This window comes from Ambystoma mexicanum, chromosome 4q (assembly GCF_040938575.1).
Source record: "Ambystoma mexicanum isolate Mex_15411 chromosome 4q, UKY_AmexF1_1, whole genome shotgun sequence".
NCBI lineage: Eukaryota > Metazoa > Chordata > Amphibia > Caudata > Ambystomatidae > Ambystoma > Ambystoma mexicanum.
The window spans coordinates 142,527,050-142,546,172 of record NC_090928.1 but is presented as its reverse complement, the minus strand read 5'-3'; the positions used below and the strand labels follow the sequence as shown (position 1 = coordinate 142,546,172).

Sequence of the window (19,123 nt, the reverse complement as noted above, 5' to 3'; positions counted from 1 at the left end):
TATGGAGACGCTCCTCTTCCTTACCAGGATGAGGGGGGTGGAGGATAGAAAGAAGGAAGAACCACTTTATGGCTCAAATGAAATTCAGACACTACCTTAGGTAGAAAGGAAGGGTGTACCCTCAGTACAGGCCTATCCTTGTGGAACATAGTAAAGGGCGGCTTAAATGAAAGTGCCTGCAATTCACTCCCTCTGCGAGCAGAAGTAACTGCAACCAAGAACGCTGTCTTGAAGGACAACAATCTCAAATGACAAGAGTGCAAAAGGTTCAAACGGAGCACCCATGAGGAATTTCAAAACCAAATTCAGATCCCAAACCGGCACCTGGAAAGGGGACTGCGGGAACACAGTGAGTCCTTTAAGAAATTGGGAAATCAAAGGAATCTTAAAGTAAGAACATTCAGTCGAGCACTTGAGGATAGACTGCGGCGCCAGGTAACCTTTAATGGTACCCACTTGAACACTCCTGTGGGCCAAAAGAAAGCAAGAAAGACAACACCACAGGAATGGAACACTGAAAAGGATCAACATTTTGTCCTCTGCACCAGTCGCAAAACTTACGCTAACGGTACAGGGATTTTGTTGCCTGCCTCCTGGCCGAAAGCAACACCTCCATCACATCATCCGGGAGGTCCTAATCCTTATGCCTCAACCTTTCAGATACCAAGCGTGAAGGTTGAGAGTCCCGACCTCTGGATGGAGAACCTTCACACCTCCCTCCCCCCCATTACTAGAAGGTCCGGGTACCACGCTCTCCTGGCCCAATCCGGAGCAATGAGGATAATGAGGGATCCGAATCTCCGCAACCTCCTTAACACTTGAGGAATGTCTGGGATTGGAGGAAACGCATATAGCAGTGGGAATGACCAATCCACTACGAATGTGTCTCCTAAGGCTCCTCTTGGAGGAAATTCCCTTGAGCAGAATCTGTCGCACTTCCGGTTGGCACTGGTGGCGAAGAGATCCACTTGAGGAGTTCCCCAAAGGCAAAGATCTGCAGAAGGACTTCCTGAGCCAACTCCCACTAGTGAGTGCTCAGAGCGTCTGCCGCTGCATTCTCCTCTCCGGCCAGATGAAATGCAGAGAGTGCAATTCCTTGCTGGATTTCCCAGAATCAGAGCTGCATTGCCTCTCTGCACAATGGGAGTGACCCTACCCCCTCACCCACCTTTTTTGTGAGGTAATGCATGGCCACTGTGTTGTCCGTCAAGATCAGGACACTCTTCCCCTGTGCAGATGGCAGAAAAGCCTTGAGGGCCAGCCTGCTGGCCCTCAGCTCTAACGGGTTGATGGGGCGTTTGGACTCCGACGGACACCAACGTCTGCTGGTGGTAAAGTCTTTGGCATGAGCTCCCCATCCTGTGAGGGAAGCGCCTGTCACTACAGTCACCTCCGGCCATGGTTGCCAAAATGGCTCCCCCTTCATCAGGTTCCCTTTGTTGGCCCACCACAGAAGAGCCTGGGGGAGAGAGTGGAATCTGACATTTTGCCTGAGAACTGCGACCAATGCATCTTCAGGACCAATTGCAGGGATCTCCTCCTCAGCCTGGCCTCTGGCACCAGAAAAATGCAGAATGCCATGAGGCCTAGCAACCTTAAGATTTCAAAAGCCGAGAGACTCTGGGCATGTTGGAACTTGTCCACCATCTGCACAATGTGATGAACCCTTACCTTGGGAGGCGAGCACTTCATGTCCAACACAGCCCCGATGTACTGGAGCTGTTTAGAAGGTGTCCGTTAGGGAGAATTCTCTTATAAGGCTAATTTCCCAAATCTAGTGAGTCCCCCAGCAGCTTTGCTGGATTTTTGGGGTTTGTTTTTTTCTCCTGCTAAGAGTGAGACTCTTTTCCTCCCACTCGAAGGCATGATTTGAGGTATGTCTTTGACTTTGTGTGCTTATGGGCTATGGGGTCTTTTACTCCATAGGGTATCATCTGTTTTTGTGTATGTGTTACACAGCACCCTCAGTGCAGTAACACAGGGGTGTCATAGTGACTCCCAAACAGACTCCATACCCTGGGACGGACTACTGTCTCCCATGGCATGTAAAGTGACCATTGACTTTACAAGTCCAGAATTGTGAACAGAACCAGTACAAACCATCATATTGTGGAAGTAATGGAAGGGGTTAATTCGATTGCCCCTGGGTCTGTTTCCAAGGGGGCACTGTCCAGTCCCCCCCCTTGTCGAGTTTCTGGCTGGTGGCAGTGGTATATTTCCTATGGGATTTTCCCATTGATTTTAAACGCACCACTTTTTGGTGCAATATTAAAGATACCGCTGGTTTATTTATTTAATATTAAATCACCGGCTGGGTCTTTCGTGTCCGTCTCTGTAACTCCAACCAAGGTCGGGCCCTTTGCTCCACTTTTTGGCGGGCTTCTCCACAGAAGCCCTCCAACTGGTGCCACTCTGCCTGGGTTCCACGTGTGGGTGGGAGAATTGGCACTCTGTTCTGATTGGGCCAGGGGTGAGCCGCCCGGCTCACCACTTAGCATGTTTGAATGACAGCTAGGCTGTTGAATGGGGGTTTTTCTGCATAAAAGCAGGGCTTTTGGGACTGGAACTTCAGAAGTCACCACAGGATCTAAGAAATCCAAAGAGGGGAGAAGCTGTGCCATCTGCAACGACGACACCACCGGTGGAGCCATGCTGCAACAACCTCACCACTTTCCCGATGACAAGAGAAGATCTTCTGCTGAAAGAGTCTTCTTCCTCTGAGCTGGTGGGATCAACCAGTTCGCCATTTCACCTTCCAGGACGTCTCTTGGTCGAATCACCCGTGCCAAGCACCCCGGCGGCCGGATAACCAAGCTGCACCATTGTGACCGCGAATACCAGGAACGCACCTTTTCACCAACGAACTCTACGGCTGGTTTCTTCCCTGGGCAGTGCAATGACTCCAAGTTTCCTCCTCGACGAGATCCTCTCTTCCCCTGGCCGAAACCACGAACTGCACCCGCTGCCAGGAACAACTGCCACCGCTGGAGCTTCCTCATCCTTTAAGGTACTGTGTTCTACCTGGCCTCCCTTTCTTTGGTTTGCCCAAGGTGACCCTTAAATCCTTGGCTTTCCAACCGAGTTGGCCCCCAGACCTTCTAACTTTGTCTTTTGAACCACCCCAACCTCTTGAACATTTCTACAAAGACTTGAATGCATTCTAAACCGTGTGACCTTGGGCACATTTCGCCTTGCTCCATTCAAAGTGGGCCTGGCCTATAAACTTTGGCTATACAGTATACCCTGCCTTCAGTATCTTTTGTCTCTTACAAGTGTTGGGAACTGTTATTTTTATAACCTGCCCTTTTCTCTCCCTTTTATTTAATTATTGGAGTGCCATCTAAGTTACGCGCTCACCTCTGTTTTGACAAAAAGTGGTGTTTTAACTTAGACTTGTCTAATAATTCTTAAGGGAAGTGTGTATACTTTTCTGAATGTGTTTTGAACTTGCTTTGATTAATAGTGCTAGTGTATTATCTAAAGTGTGTGTTAAATAATCTTATACTTTTGATACAAAGCTCTGGTCAGTGTTTGCTTGTTATACTGTGTTTTTAGCCCTATTGGGTATCCTCTGTATACTGCTTAACTCTTCTTGAGAGAGGTCTGACTGCTCAGCCACAGTTACCAGGTAAATCTGGGTGGTACAGACTGCTACCAATTGTGTTTACTGCTTACTCCTGTAGTCAATCTTTCTTCAGTGGTCCCCAAGGGAACTGCACAGGATTCTGCTTAACAGTGTCAGATGCGACTTCTTGAAATTGAGTGAGAAGCCCAGCCTGTAAAGGGAGCAGCAGGTGAGACCGAGGGGATCCGAGGCTTGTTCGGGAGAACATGCACGTATCAGCCAGTCGTCCAGGTAGGGGTCGACGTGAATCCCCCCCCCTTGCCCGAGATACACTGCCACCACCACCATTAGCTTGGTGAAGACCCTCTGGGCGGAGGTCAATCCGAATGGCAGGACCCGAAACTGAAAGTGCCAGTCGCCAGCCGCAAACCTCGGGTACTTTCTGTGCTTGGGATGAATCGGCATATGAAAGTAAGCACCCTGCAGGTCCAGAGACACCAACCAATCCTGAAGTTCAGCCTGGAGGACTTGAGAAAGAGTGACCATCTTAAACTTGTCCTTCCTGAGAAGTTTGTTCAACCAACACAAGTCCAGGATGGGTCTCAATCCCCCTGTCTTTTTTCAGAATCAAAAAATATGGGGAATACCATCCCTTGTTCCTCTCCGCTACAGGCACCTTTTCTACAGCGCCTTTCTCTAGCAGGGTCAAGATTTACTGCACAAGGAGCGGATCTGGAAACTTCAAAAAGATTCTCTGGTGGATTGTCGTGAGGCCGCTTTAGGAAGGGAAGGCAGGTAGTATCCAGAACCCACGCATCCAAAGTAATAGCTCACCATTCTTGGAGATGCTGAGACAGTCTGACCCCAACTGGCGAACCATGGGACATGGCCTCCTGACTGCAAGCGGCTGCAGCAGCGCCTGAAGGCAAAGAGGCAGCTTCCTGAGCAGCTTTGGCACCTCTATTTCCCAGACCACCACAGGTACTTTCACGCTGACCCCTTTGACTGGTGGATCCTCTCGCTCTACCAAAGGAGGAGTAGTAACAAAAAGAACCTCCCCTCCACTGCTGTCCCCTAGGACGAAAAGGCGGAGGTTGACGCACAGCTGCACATAAAGATTTCGCTGCAACCTCTCAAGGCTCTCGTCAGCCTTCCTGCCAAACAAATGCGCGCCATCAAAGGGCATGTTCAAAAGACTGGCTTGTACATCCGGGGCAAGACCAGACTTCCGCAACCACGCAAATCTGTGTATAACGGTGCTCGCAGCCATGGACCGGCTAACACTGTCGGCCATGTCCAAACCAGACTGAAGGGATTCACACATGGCATCCTTGCCATCTTGCACGAGAGCAAGGAACCCTTCCCTTTCTTATCCCTCGGGAATAGGCTCAGCCGCAAGAGAAATAATTCCACAGAGTGTGAAAATCTTGCCAAGGCACAAGTGGAGTTGGCCGATTTCACCGCCATACTCCCCCGCAGAAAACACCTTGTGTGTCCAACCGTCAAAGCGTTTGTCATCCCTATCCGGAGGGATGGAAGGGTACGCCGCCTGCCTAGAAGTGGCCGTAGCCGCCTGAACCACCAAACTCTCGGGAGTGGGGTGAGATGAAAGTTAGCTGGGGTTGCTACTGGAAGGGCAGTATTTTTTAGTTAATGATTTGTTAACTGCTGGAAGAGATTTCGGGGTCTGCCAAGCAGGCCCCACCCTTTTCTGCAAGGTCAAATGAAAAGGTAATACCGAGTCAGAGGTTGGACCTTCATCCAAAATATCCGTCAAGTCACCCTGAACAAAAGCCTCAGGAGGAGTGGACCAACCAAGATATTCCGTGACCCTAGCCATCAGTCTCCTGTGGGACGACTCAGCATGAGCCCTAGGCTCAGGCCTGCCAAATTCCACCTCTGAAGAGATCGTCTCAACTCCTCCAATTGACTATCACCTGAAAAGACAGGAACCTCATCAGGCTCAACAAGTTCAACATCTGACTTCTCCTTCTCCTTCTCCTCCTCCTCCTCATAGAGGTCATCCAGAAGGAGGTAAAAGTCCTGTCTTGGGACAGCCAAGGGTCTGGAGTCCTTAACAGGCCTAACAGACTTGGAAGTAGCCTTCCTTGGAGGATCCACGTACCAGGGACCTCCAACAGCAATTCCCGTCCAAAAGGCTGCAAAGGCATCAAGGGCGGCGAAAGTTTCAGCGTCGACAGTGGTGCCGAGGGCTGGTACCAAGGCAAAGCTTCGAAGTCAGTCTCCGACGGACACGGCACCGACAGTCAACACCGACCTCAGGCCCTTAGCAGGTTTCTGCGGTCTCGCTGGAGACGAGGACTGAGACCTGGAAGCACGTCTCTTGCGACCATCCTGAGCCTTGTCTGAACGGGTCTTTGAAGGTTCCCGATGAGGATTGCGCCGAGGACCCGAGCCCTAAGGCACACTAGCCACAGATTGAGACCGTTCCTTGCCGGCTTCAGCAGAAGGCGCTGACGGAACGGTCCCTTGCAATTGAAAAATAGCCAACATCTGCTCCCTGAAGGCAGTCCATTCCTCCGGAGTCGAGGACTTCGTTGGGCAAGCCACTTTCCTCGCAGCTCCATCCTCCGAGGACAGAGAAGGCGACCGGTGACGGCACTTCCTAGAATGCAGACGCGAAGATGACGAACAGCAGGAACCACTCGGGGACCTAGATCCACGGGACTCCTGACACGGAGAGTCGCCCCTCGAATCGTCAGTGGACATACCCTTGGACTTAGATTTACGGGAGTTACTGGGTTTAGAACCCCTACCTACCTGAAGCTTTCCCCTAGACTCCTGCAAGGCCTTAGCAGTCAGCGACTGGCATTTGGAACTGTCAGTGTCTTGACTATCACCCAAGCACCACAAACAAATGCGATGCGGGTCGGTAATCGGCATCTTCAGTCCCGGCAAGTCTTAAACCAGACCGCGGAGTCGGAGGGGGTCGAAGAAGATGACCTATTCACGAAGAATACACGAGGTGCGCTGGGTCTCCGAATGCAAACATGTTTGTGGAAAAAGCAGAACTGAGGCTACGGGTGCCGTGCGTCCTATTTATAACATCCGGTGATTTCGCCCTTGATGGAGGCCTTCGAGGGACATCGGCCTGACGCAGGACGCCCTCTGCCGAAAAAGTTTCTGAAGTACACAGCTGTGGACATTAAATGTCAAAGATGTGGAATAGGTTGGAGGACACAATCCATTCGAAAAGGAGTTACTATGAAACCCCCCTAGCACTGCACATTGGGTGGGGTGTGCTGGACCCACAAAGAAAAAGGTAAGCAAGGTAAGTCATCTCATTATTCAATGGGAACTCTAGTTCACCCAAGAACATGTATTTATACATTAAGAGAAGTCCAAAGGACTTCTCAGTGGCAGTGCACAGAGGATGTTGTGCGTCACTATGCAAAAAGCAGACGCCTATGGAGCCGTGGAGCGTCCCCAACTGCTTCTGTGCCTCCGATACTGCCAACGCTATGCTACTGTTGTTGGCAGGCCGGCAATGCCTGCCCTCCACTTCCGATACATACTATTTGCTGGCCCTCCCTGCCCTACACAACGGGTGCCCTTGACTGCTGGCGCTTGATTCCCCTACCTGCAGCAGTACTGCCGACAGCCGATTCCCTTTCTAGAATCCCACGGACGGAATCTGCCAACAATCCATCAGTGCAGGCGCCTCTGTGGATCTGCTGGCGAGCTCCTGGCTCTAAGACCCGGGGCCCTTTCATACTACAGCGCCTGGCCTGGAAGAGCGCTGCTTCGGGGGCGGCTCCCGGACGACAGAGCGCCGCTAAACCAACGCTACCCGCCCCTCTTTCCCAATGGCGGCTGCCGTTCAGCCGGGACCACACAGACTTAACTGAGCGCAGAGCCTGCCTGTGCTGCGGCAGCACTGCAGGCTGATGGCCCTGTGCCCCTGACTTCTCCAGCTTGTCCTGCTGACCGGCCCTGGTGGGGCCTTACCCCACGATCCAGCAGCGCCTGTGTGCAGCCCCATGATCTTGGCATCCTGCGAGTTTGTACTGCGGATAACAGTTCCCCGACCGCCATGCTGCTCAACAATCCCAACCCTGGCCTGCCCAGACTCAGACACCACACCACACCAGCTGCGCGCACAACTGAAGGGGCCCGTTGAGTACTCCAGCAGTGACTGGGGTGGCCACGCACTACAACTGCCTCTTTGGGCTTCCCTTGGCCTGAGCAATATTGTTCTACTGGCTGGGGGCTGCTGCAGTGTGCAGCTGTATATGACCTATGATCCACTACGTCCTCCCTGCCCCTCACTTGCTCTAGCGATGCTCGTAGCGTTGTGGTCTGAGGCCTGCCTCATCAACCCCTCTTTGGCCCCTTCTATGTTCCTTGGGGGCCAGCCCCCCTGTATTGCGGTCTACTCCCGAAGGTGCTGATGGAGACAGGGGCTTTTGGCGATTCATAAATCAACCCCTCTTGCACCACCCTCTGAAACCTGGACTTGACCACTGCCGCTGCAGTGGGCCTCACCAACACGGGTGCGATAAGCCGATAGGCCCCGTCAGTGCCCCTCCAGCTGAGCGACCCCTCCGCACAACCCTTGGTGGTACTCCTGCTGCACTGCTCTGCCACCTTGGCCAAGGGAGAGGGGGTGGAGGGGGGAGAAGCAAAGCTCAATCAATCGATATACTAAGGCTGCACCTAAAATCTAGGGAGGTGCCGAGGGCGACGGCCGTGAACCTTTGGCACCAGAGGACCCAGCAAACTCCAACACATGATGGACTATATGCAGGAAGGATTCACGGTCTTGTACACCAAGCTCGACGACATGAGCGACACAATCAGTGCTATAAAATCTTGTATAGAAAACAAAAACCTGACACGCGTCACAGAGGTAGAGGCTAGAGTGGGGACAACGCACGACGACATCACTAAGGGCTGATGTAACTTCACTCACTAGGCAAGTGCAGGCCATCATTAAGAAAAATGAAGATCTAGAGTCCGGCTCGAGGCACAACCTACGAATCATAGGTGTACCAGAAAACAATATGGACAGCTCTATGGAAGATTTTGTTGAACATACTCTTTATCCTTGCTGGAAGGCCCTCAACTCTCGCCGCAGTTTGGAATAGAGCATGCTCACAGCTCGGTGGCTCCCAAACCTAAACCAGGGCTCCCCCCCCCCCCCCCCCGAGCGAATACTTGGCTCCAGCAGGATCCACCTGTATGCAGATTTCCCAATTGCGGTACAACATGAGCACAAATCCTTTTTGGCTGCAAAAAAGAGACTACGAGCCCTGGGGGTCAAATACACTATGCTGTACCCGGCCAATCTCTGGATAGAACACGCTGGGAAGGTATACTTCTTCACAATACCGGAGGCGACCATGACATTTCTGAATGACCATTTCCCTGGGTGACCCTTCTCAGTCAAGCTGGCTCACGAGTCGTGTAAATTTACCGGTCATGACTCTCCGCTAATACTTAGTTCTTGGTTACTCGCAAAATGCACTAATACATTTGGTTTAGATGAATAAGTTACTTCTTACCTTGTAACGTTCTTTCGACGGGATGTTCCTCCGACGTATTCCTCATCTTAGATATCTCCTTCCAGCTCTGCTGGCCTCGGAAAATTTCTTCTCTAGAGGGCGCTGCGCGTCGACGTCCTCCGAGTCAATGTCCCTCGACAGCCGCCGTATCGACGTCATCCTGCCTATAAAGGACACGCGCAGCATCCGTTGCTCAGTTCCGTTTTGTAGCCCACAATAATTCTTTCTGGACTAGACTAATCACCCTGAAGGAGCGTAAGCTGCAACAACAAGGGAAGTAGAACTGCGGGGATGGATGGGAGGGTCGATGAGGAATACGTCGGAGGAACATCCCGTCGAAAGAACGTTACAAGGTAAGAAGTAACTTGTTCTTTGAAGGGATTGTGTCCTCCGACGTATTCCTCATCTTAGATAGGCTCCCATAGCAGTATTCTATCATTGGAGGAGGGAGTACTGACTTCACGCTGTCTTCTATTGATGAATAGAATGCAGTACAGCCCTTCCAAACCTAGTCTCTTGACTGGAGGAGGAATCCAAGTTGTAAAATCGTGTAAAGGTATGGACAGACGACCATGTAGCGGCCGCACAGATGTCTTTAACCGGCACACCTCTTTTGAGGGCCGATGAAGCTGCAATACCTCTGGTCGAATGAGCCCTAAGGTTTTGAGGGGGCTCTTTCCCTGCCAGTTTATAACATTCCAGAATGGCTAGAATGATCCATCTGGAAATGGTCTGCTTAGTTATTGGTAACCCCAGCTTGTGACCTGTGTAACCTACAAACAGCTGGTCTGCCTGTCTTATCCTGGCTAGTCTACTGATGTAAAAACTTAAAGGCCTTCTAGGGTCTAGCCTGTGTAACCTCTCTTCCTCTTTCCCCGGATGAGGAGGAGGATAGAAAGATGGTAGGGTAATCTTCTGAGTGATATGGAATTCAGAAACCACCTTTGGGAGGAAATTAGGCTTCACTTGCAGGACAACTTTGTCTTTGTGAAAGATTGTGTGAGGGGGTTTACAAGAAAGAGCTTGTAATTCGCTCACCCTTCTAGCAGATGTAAGTGCTATTAATAAAACAGTTTTAAGGGTAAGGAATCTTAACGAACAAGAATGGAGTGGTTCGAAAGGTGTGCCCATCAGGAAAGTTAGGACTAAGTTTAAATCCCATAGGGGAACTTGGAATGGTCTTGGGGGATAAACATTGGTTAACCCCTTCAGAAACTGTATTACCAAGGGTAACTTGAAATAGGATGGTTCTTCCACAGTGCGCTTAAAGATGGATAGCGCTGCGAGATAGCCCTTAATGGTGCCAACTTGAAGGCCTGAATTCGCCAAATATAGTAGGAAGGACAAAACCATTGGTGTACCACATGAAAAAGGGTCGATATTCTGTTCTCTACACCAGCTGCAAAATCTGTTCCAACGGCAGCGGTATAAAGACTTTGTTGCTGGCCTCCTTGCCGAAAGCAACACCTCCATAACATCATCAGGGAGGTCCCAATCCTTGTACCCCAGCCTTTCAGAAGCCAAGCGTGAAGGTTTTGATGTCTGGATGGAGAACCTGACCTCCCTTCTGCGAGAGTAGGTTCTCTCTGAGTGGAAGTTGAATTGGAGGACAGATGGACAAGTCTAGAAGGTCCGGGTACCACTTTCTCCTGGCCCAATCCGGGGCAATTAGGATCATGGTTCTCCGGAATCTTCTCAACCTCCCGATCATTTGAGGAATGACAGGGACCGGTGGGAACGCGTACAGAAGCGGAAACTCCCAGTCCACTATGAACGCGGCTCCCAGAGCTCCTCTCGGGGGAAATTCCCTTGAGCAGAACAGATCGCATTTCCTGTTGAGGCTGGTGGCGAACAGATCCACCTGAGGGGTTCCCCAAAGGGCGAAGATCTCTTGAAGGACTTCCTGAGTTAGCTCCCACTCGTGGGAGACTGTGCTCTGCCTGCTCAGAGCGTCCGCTGTCAAGTTCTTCTCTCCGGCTAGGTGAACTGCCGATAGAGAGATTCCTTCTTGGATTGCCCAAAACCAGAGCTGCATCGCCTCTCTGCACAGGCCACCGTGTTGTCCGTCATTATCAGGACGTTTTTCCCTTGTACAGCTGGCAGGAACGCCTTCAGCGCAAGTCTGATGGCCCTCAGCTCTAACAGGTTGATATGTAGTCTGGACTCCGATGGAGACCAATGACCGCTGATGGTCAAGTCGTTGGCGTGGGCTCCCCACCCCGTGAGCGAGGCATCCGTGACTACTGTTATCTCCGGCCAGGGTTGCCAAAACTGCTCTCCTTTCAGAATGTTCTCCTGAAAGGCCCACCACTGAAGGTCTCGAGCCACCCTGTCGGGAACCTGAAGAAGATCTGTCATTCTCCCTGAGAATTGTGACCACTGAGTCCTCAGTGCCCACTAGAGGGATCTCATTCTCAGGCGAGCCTCTGGCACTAGGAAAATGCAGGATGCCATGAGGCCTAGCAAACATAATAAGTCGAAGGCTGGGAGACGTTTGGCATCTTGGAACTTGGTAACCATCTGTAGAATATCTTGAGCCCTCACCTGTGGTGGCGAGGCTTTTCCCAGGGAAGTGTCCAGGATCGCTCCTATAAACTGGAGTCTCTGCGATGGTATCATTTGTGACTTCTTTAAATTGAGGGAGAAGCCCAGTTTGTGAAGGGAGAGGCAGACGTGATTTAGCTGGATCTGAGCCTGTTCCGAAGAAACAGCCCTGATCAACCAATCGTCCAGGTAGGGGTACACGTGAATCCCTTCCCTCCTTAGACTTGCCGCCACTACCGACATTAACTTGGTGAAGACCCTCGGGCGGAGGACAGCTCAAATGGCAGCACTCGAAATTGATAGTGAGAGTTGCCAATTGCGAACCTCAGGTATTTCCTGTGTTTGAGATGGATAGGCACATGGAAATAAGCGTCCTGAAGGTCCAGAGATACCAACCAGTCCTGGAACTGAAGGGCCTGGAGGATCTGAGAAAGAGTGACCATCTTGAATTTGTCTTTCCTGAGGAATTTGTTCAATTCTCGCAAGTCCAAGATGGGTCTCAGTCCTCCGTCTTTCTTTGGAATGAGAAAGTAAGGGGAGTACCAGCCCTTGTTCCTCTCCGCTACAGGTACCGGTTCTATGGCACCTTTCTCTAGCAGGTCCAAAATTTCCTGCAAGAGGAGCGGATCTGGAGCTTTCTGAGAGCTGATCCCCGGTGGATGACTCTGAGGTATGCGTAGGAAAGGCAGGCAGTAACCTTGGGCAACTGTTTCCAATGCCCAAGCATCTGACGTGATAGCCTGCCATACCGCCAGATGTTGAGTCAACCTGCCTCCTACAGGTGTCCTGTGAGGGAAGTCCTCAGAGTGGTTTTGGGGCGGCTGATGCAGATGCCGATGGTAAAGAGGCACCTGCTGTTGCTGCGGCTTTTGAATATCTACCCCGTCCACCTTGGGTAGTTCTTCTTTGTCCCCTTTGAGCCGGTCGTCCTCTACCTCTTCCGAATGCGGAGTAGAAGCGAAAGGACTTGCCCCTCGCAGAGGTTCCTGTGGGACGAAAAGGTGTCTGACGGATTGCAGCGCCTAGGGATTTTGCTGCTGCTTTTGAAGTTTGTAGTTTCTCTAAACTGTCATCCGCCTTTTTCCGGAACAAAGAAGAGCCATCGAATGGCATGTTCAAGAGCCTGGCTTGCACATCTGGGGCAAAACCAGACTTTCTCAACCAAGCAAATCTCCTGGTTGTTGTACTTGCCGCCATTGCTCTGCTGATACCGTCAGCCGAATCAATGCCCGTCTGGAGGGATTCGCACATAGCGTCTTTACCGTCCTGTATGATATTCAGGAACGCATCCCTTTCTTCTCCCTCCGGGATGCAGTCAGCCGCTGTAGAAGCACACTCCCAAAGTGTATGGCTGAATCTAGCAAGGGTGCAAGTAGCATTAACAGATTTTAACGCCATGCTACATGCCGAAAAAACTTTGCCATAGCATCATATTTTTTATTGTCCCTGTCCTGGGGGACGGTAGGATAAGCCGTCTTGACATCGGTAGAAGATGCTGTCTGTACCACCAAACTTTCTGGGGATGGGTGGTTTTGACAAAAACTCTGGGTCTGTAGAGGATACCCTGTATTTTGTAGACAGTTTTTTATTTACTGCCGGGACGACATCTGGGGTTTCCCAGTTCGTCATAATCTTCCTCTGAAGAGCTTTATGAAAAGGAAACACAGGATCCTCCTGTGGGCCTTTGTCAAGAATATCCGTGAGGTCATCTTGTTGGAAAGATTGTGAAGGTGCAGACCACCCCATAAACTCTGTGATCCTGGCCATTAAGGCTCTATAGGGGGTTTCAGCATGCTCCCCCGGGTCTGACCTAGCAAACTCCACCTCAGGGGAAGTGTCTAACCCACTTGCCTCATGTAAGGAATCATGAAGATCCTTTAACCTGCGTTCTTCAGAGGAAAATTCCTCTCTAATTGGGGTTACAGGTCCCTGCAACTCAAATGTGTCTTCCTGTTCAGACAATTCACCCTCTTCCATAATTGAGGACATAGTTCTCAATTGTTCTGAACTAAGGGTGTAAACCCCATTTCCAAGGCAGAGGGTGCCGAACTTGTCATAACCGGCCTCGAAAACGTTGATGTCGTCGACGCCGACGTTGAAGGCTTCGAGCGTGGCGTCGAAAACAAAGGCGGAGGCCTCGATGACCTCGACAGAATTGGGATTCTGCTCGACAATCTCGAAGCCATCGTCATCGAGGACCTGGGGATAGTCACTGGGTGTGTCATAACCGTGACTTTTCTTGGCATAGACGGCGGTGTCGAAGCTGGCGTTGAGTCGACAGACCCGTGTGTCGAAGGTCCCTTCGACAACAGCGTTGAAGACACTGACCTCGACATCGACGGAACCTTCGTCGACGGAACCTTCGAGGAAGGTTTGGAGGTCAGTCCTACTCGAGGGTTCGAGACACGCTCGAGAGGTTTCCTTCGCCGGGTACTGCGACTCGCGGCGTTTTTGATCTTTGGGTCTTTCGACCAGAGCATTGCTCTCGGCAGTCTTCGAGGGGGTCGAGGCAGCTTTCTCGAAGACGCTCATCATATTTTTGCGGAATTCCTCCCATTCAGCCCGGGAACTATGTTTTGTGGGGCAAGGGATTCTCTTTGGCGAAACAGAGGAAGAGGAAGACGGAGAAGGGGATCTTCGACGTCTCCTCTTCGAGTGCTTCGATCTCGAGGAGTGATGGGACCCACTCCGAGACCTGGAGCGCGAATGGTGACGAGGAGACGAATGTCTCGACTTCGTCGATGAAGAAGAAGCTTTAAAAGTCTTACCTTTCTCCAGCTTCCCCCTACGCTCCTTCAGGGCCTTAGCTGTCATGGACATACAGTCCTCGCACTCCGAACAATGGTGTTCAGCTCCCAAACACCACAGACAAACTGAGGGTCAGTCAGCGACATCTTTTTCCCACAATCTCGGCATTTTTTGAAGCAGGATCGAGGAGTTGTCGGTTCCGACGAAGAAGCCATCGAGTACGGATCGAATAACTCGAGGTAAATAGGTTTAACATGACAAAACTGAGCAACGTTATTCCGAGGCACTGAGTAAGCGCGGAAAAACGGAACTGAGCAACGGACGCTGCGCGCGGCTTTTATAGGCAGGATGACGTCGACACGGCGGCTGTCGAGGGACATCGACTCGGAGGACGTCGACGCGCAGCGCCCTCTAGAGAAAAAAATTTCCGAGGCCAGCAGAGCTGGAAGGAGATATCTAAGATGAGGAATACGTCGGAGGACACAATCTCTCCGAAATACAACGTACTGTTGTGCTGTAGGCCGGACCGCGGTTAGCGTGCAGCCCCCCCCTTGCAAAGCTGCAAAGATAGTTGGGTTTTTGGGAGTGGGGTACTCATCTCTCAGATTGGGAGAGTGATGGGTATTTGGGTGGGGGGGATTTAACAAAATGTGCTGGACATGTGAGTAACGTTTATGAGACAGCAGTTTCCCTCTTGATTTAGCGTAGTGGAGTACTCACTTTGTGCCTATTCTGGGCCCATGATCTACTTGGTGCGCAGACTGGATGGTGGATAAGACACTGTTGTATGAGCTGGAATGTGTAGGAATTGGGCAATCCTGTGAAAATGCAAACCATCCAATTATATATTGAACGGCAAAAGGCCTGTGTTTTATTCCTGCAGGAAACATGCACTGGCAACAGGCTGAGACAAATTTGCTAAGACCTGGGGTACACAGCACTAATACACACTTTGTTCCACTCAATGTCGCAGTGTCATGACCCTTATTCATAAAACAATACTATATGTACACAGGTATTCACATATAGACCCACTGGGTCGGTATGTTCTGACACATGGGGTACTTATGGGCCAGGAAATAGTGCTGTTGAACATACATGGACCAAACAAGGATGACCCAGAACTTTATTCCCAGATTACAGACCTATTGGCATTGTCCCCATTCTGAGGGGCAGAAATTTCAACATCAATTAAAATACTAGTCGACAGATCTGGGTGTAAAGTCTGACAACCGTCTAGAGCTGTCCGTATGATTATAGAAGGCCAAACTAGACTGGGGATGGTAGATGGCTGGATATTGCTACACCCGTCAACCCACATGTATTCCTTTTACTCTACAGTGCACAACACTTGCATATTGATATGTGGCTGATATCCGACACCCTTACCGGCCACATTGATGAGGCTGGTTTTCTGCCCAGGACCTTCTCCGGTCACACTGACACTAGGGTGGGAGTAGAGGCGAGACATCCATGGAGACTCAAGCCACTGGCACTGGCCGCTCAGATGTTTGTGGCCGAGATGGGGAAATGTGTAGACGAGTACTTTGAGATCAACACTGGCTCGGTCAGCTCTCATGCAACCCTATGGGACGCCTTCAAGGCTTACATCCGTGGCATGGCCCTGGCTAAGGAATCCTGGTTGATTAAAGCAATATGCCGGCATATCCGGCAGAGTGAAACTACCTTAAGTCGACAATACGCGGCAGCTACGGCTGTTGCTACGATTGGCCAAATTAAAAATGAGCTTGAGAAGTTCAGGAAACATGCAGACAGGGAGCAACATTTATTGGATAATCCCAGTCCGGCAAGGAAGTATGGCAAGGGGGGAGCACCCCGCAACCCCAGTGTTGTGCGGCAGGAGGGAGGTAGCCACCACATTCCATTTGTGAAGGACATGCCTGTACGTTAGTCCACTCGGCATCAGAGGTAAACCGTGAGTTTCGTCTTTCTATGCAGCACTACGCTAATACTGATGCAGGGACTGCCCCGGACGTTGAGTCGTTCGACGGTGTACCACTCTCCGTTCTGTCAGACAGGCTAGGGAGACATTGGATAGTTCAATGTCAGGTGATGGCATACCAGAGGGGAGTGCCTTAATAGCCCGGGATATGGTACCAAAGCAGAGTGCTGGACTCAAGGAGTGAAGGAAGCCCATCAAGCGTCCAATATCCGCAGTGGTGCCATTTGCCGGTATCTGAAACCGCGAAGTGCCACTGAAAAGAGCCCGTAGCTGCCGCAAACATTCAAACTGCAGTGCAGGAGTCCTCCAGACGTCCTCCCACTTGTCCCCAGGACCGAGGCACAGGAACCGAGGATCTGCAACACTGCAACCAGAACACAAGCCAGCTGGATCCTCCTTTTCAAACCTAAGGTACAGTGCTTATGTACTCAGATGACTTAGTGCTCATCTCAAAAACACAACTAGGCTTGCAACGCCTTTTGGATGCATTTTTCATTTATACCCAAAAAAATGAGTTGAAAATCAACATAAATAAAACACAAACTGTCGCATATTCACCTAGGCGTCACGGTCCTTTATCATATGTCTGGACCTTCAATCAATCTCCCATACACCTATCTTGGTATATTGTCTGAGGGCCTTTATCATGCAACAGGCCACATAGCACGACTAGAAACTAGGCTCACCTCATTCATCTCACAAGCCAGCATCATTATGTACAAATATGGGAAATTCTCAATTATGCCTGCATGGCATTTCTGGAACATGAAAACAATTCCAGCTCGCTTATATGGACTAGAAACACTAAATGTTAATTCACCCTTTCAATTTGCAAAATAGGAAGCAAAATACTGGCGGCATATGTTACATCTACCAAATTGCATTCCTGCTGCCTGGATAAGGTACGAATTAGGCTTAGTTTCCATGCAGGCTATGTACAACTGGCGTCTCTGTTCGTTCTTCAGGAAATGCCTGGTTTCGACTACTCTGAAGGTTTTGTTGAAATCTCACAAAATACATTTTCTCGTCTAACCAATCATTTATCAAGACATGGCTCTCGAAGGTCTATCACGTGCTAAACTCGGCAGATATCTCACTGGAATTATTATTACATAATCCAGATAAAGCTAAATGAAAATTGTTTGAATCCGATTGGATAACCACCAGAACATGGTGTCTTTCATATTATGACAGAGGGATGTCGTTTTCCACATAAATAATTATGAACATTACCATCGTATTTGATTCGGTGTCCCTCACTTAAACTTCGCAATGATATCCAAAGATTGTGCTTTAATTTATGGGTTACCAGGGACTTACAAGCCAAACGGAAACTTTTGAGCGCAACCGACAACTTCTGCCGTTTTTGCTTAGTGATGGACACTCGTGAAACATTAGTTCATCTTATCACGGAATGTAGCACTTTACGATCTGTACGAGAAACACACTATATGCAAGACATTGCAAATACTTGTGCTGAACACCCCAAAATTTGTGCTGGTCTTTAATTTTGGGTTCTGGTTATTTACCCTTGCAACTGTTCACTTTTTTATCATGTCTGAACTTGGATATCTCAAGAAGCTAAGGATATTACTGTTGTCCAAACCTGATTAATTATGTATTGATAACACTCTCTCCATGATTGTATTATATGCTTGAACATAAAATCTTAGCAATTGCAAAGCCATAAATGAGAAAAGGCACTAATGTGTGTTTGTTGCAGTATGTATTGTCGTACGATGTTGGTTATTGAGATTTATTGTAAATGTTAAATGTGAATATCATGATTTTATATTTAATAATTTCACGTATAACTTTATGTATTTTGTATTTGAAAGTTTGATTTAATTCAGCCAATACAATAAAACAAACAAAAAAACAGTGCTGGCTTAGGGGTACTTAACTCTTGTCTGTATCTTGCATTATCTCACTTGAGACTTGCATTAGCTGCTTTTTGCAGAGTTGATCATCAGCTCTGACTTTCACAAGCCTAACCGCTTGTGGCCCAACTGACCTCTTTTACAAACTTTCTTTGTGCAAGACTTTTGTGCCATCTAAGAAGTGTCTCAGCTCCATACTCATTGTTCAAATTGGCTTCGGCTGTCCTGGCTCCCTGCAGACTCTTCTGACCCATTCACTTTGATTCCAACTGTCCCTCATAGGTGATACATTGGTTTAACTAATATTGCTGGGAAAGATTTTATTGGAAGATTGAAAAGTGCTCACATGCTCCGAGAACCTGTTCACCTTTTTCCTTCCCTAGCCTTTTCCTTCGACAAACCTCAGAATTTTACCAGGTGCAAAAAGTGATATGAATGCCAATACTGTCCTAGTAATAGAAATTACCTTAGGGTACAGGAAGTGTGTATGAAGCATCTCTAAAAAGTATCTACTTGCTGGTCTTGATTCTGAGAACGTGTTATGGAACTGTATTTTTATTGTTGCACATTGCCCTTATTGAAGAATGCTTATTTAAAACTGACAGTTAAATAATTATTTTTCTAGAAAACCTCAAGTGTGTTATTTGGATACTTGTGTGTGTGGATATCGATGCTTCAGCTCACATTTACTCCTCTTGAGTTAAGTCTGGCTGCTCAGTCACTACCAACTTGCGTAGTACAGACCCATACAAATAGTTGGGTTACCCAATACCAAGAGGACAAGACTGGTGTCTCCCACGGGGTTATTGCATACAATCTTGCCTAACAGTCCTCCGCCCCCAAATAAGTACACACTACAAAGATTGGTAAGGAGCATCCAACCACAGGAAGGTTGATC

General features: G+C 49.4%; 1 protein-coding gene across 2 annotated transcripts in view; it reads right to left on the bottom strand.

The window, feature by feature from the left end:
- Positions 1-19,123, bottom strand: part of PPIL4 (peptidylprolyl isomerase like 4) — a 521,963-nt gene that overhangs the window by 279,808 nt on the left and 223,032 nt on the right. The gene's annotated exons all lie outside the window — the stretch shown is intronic.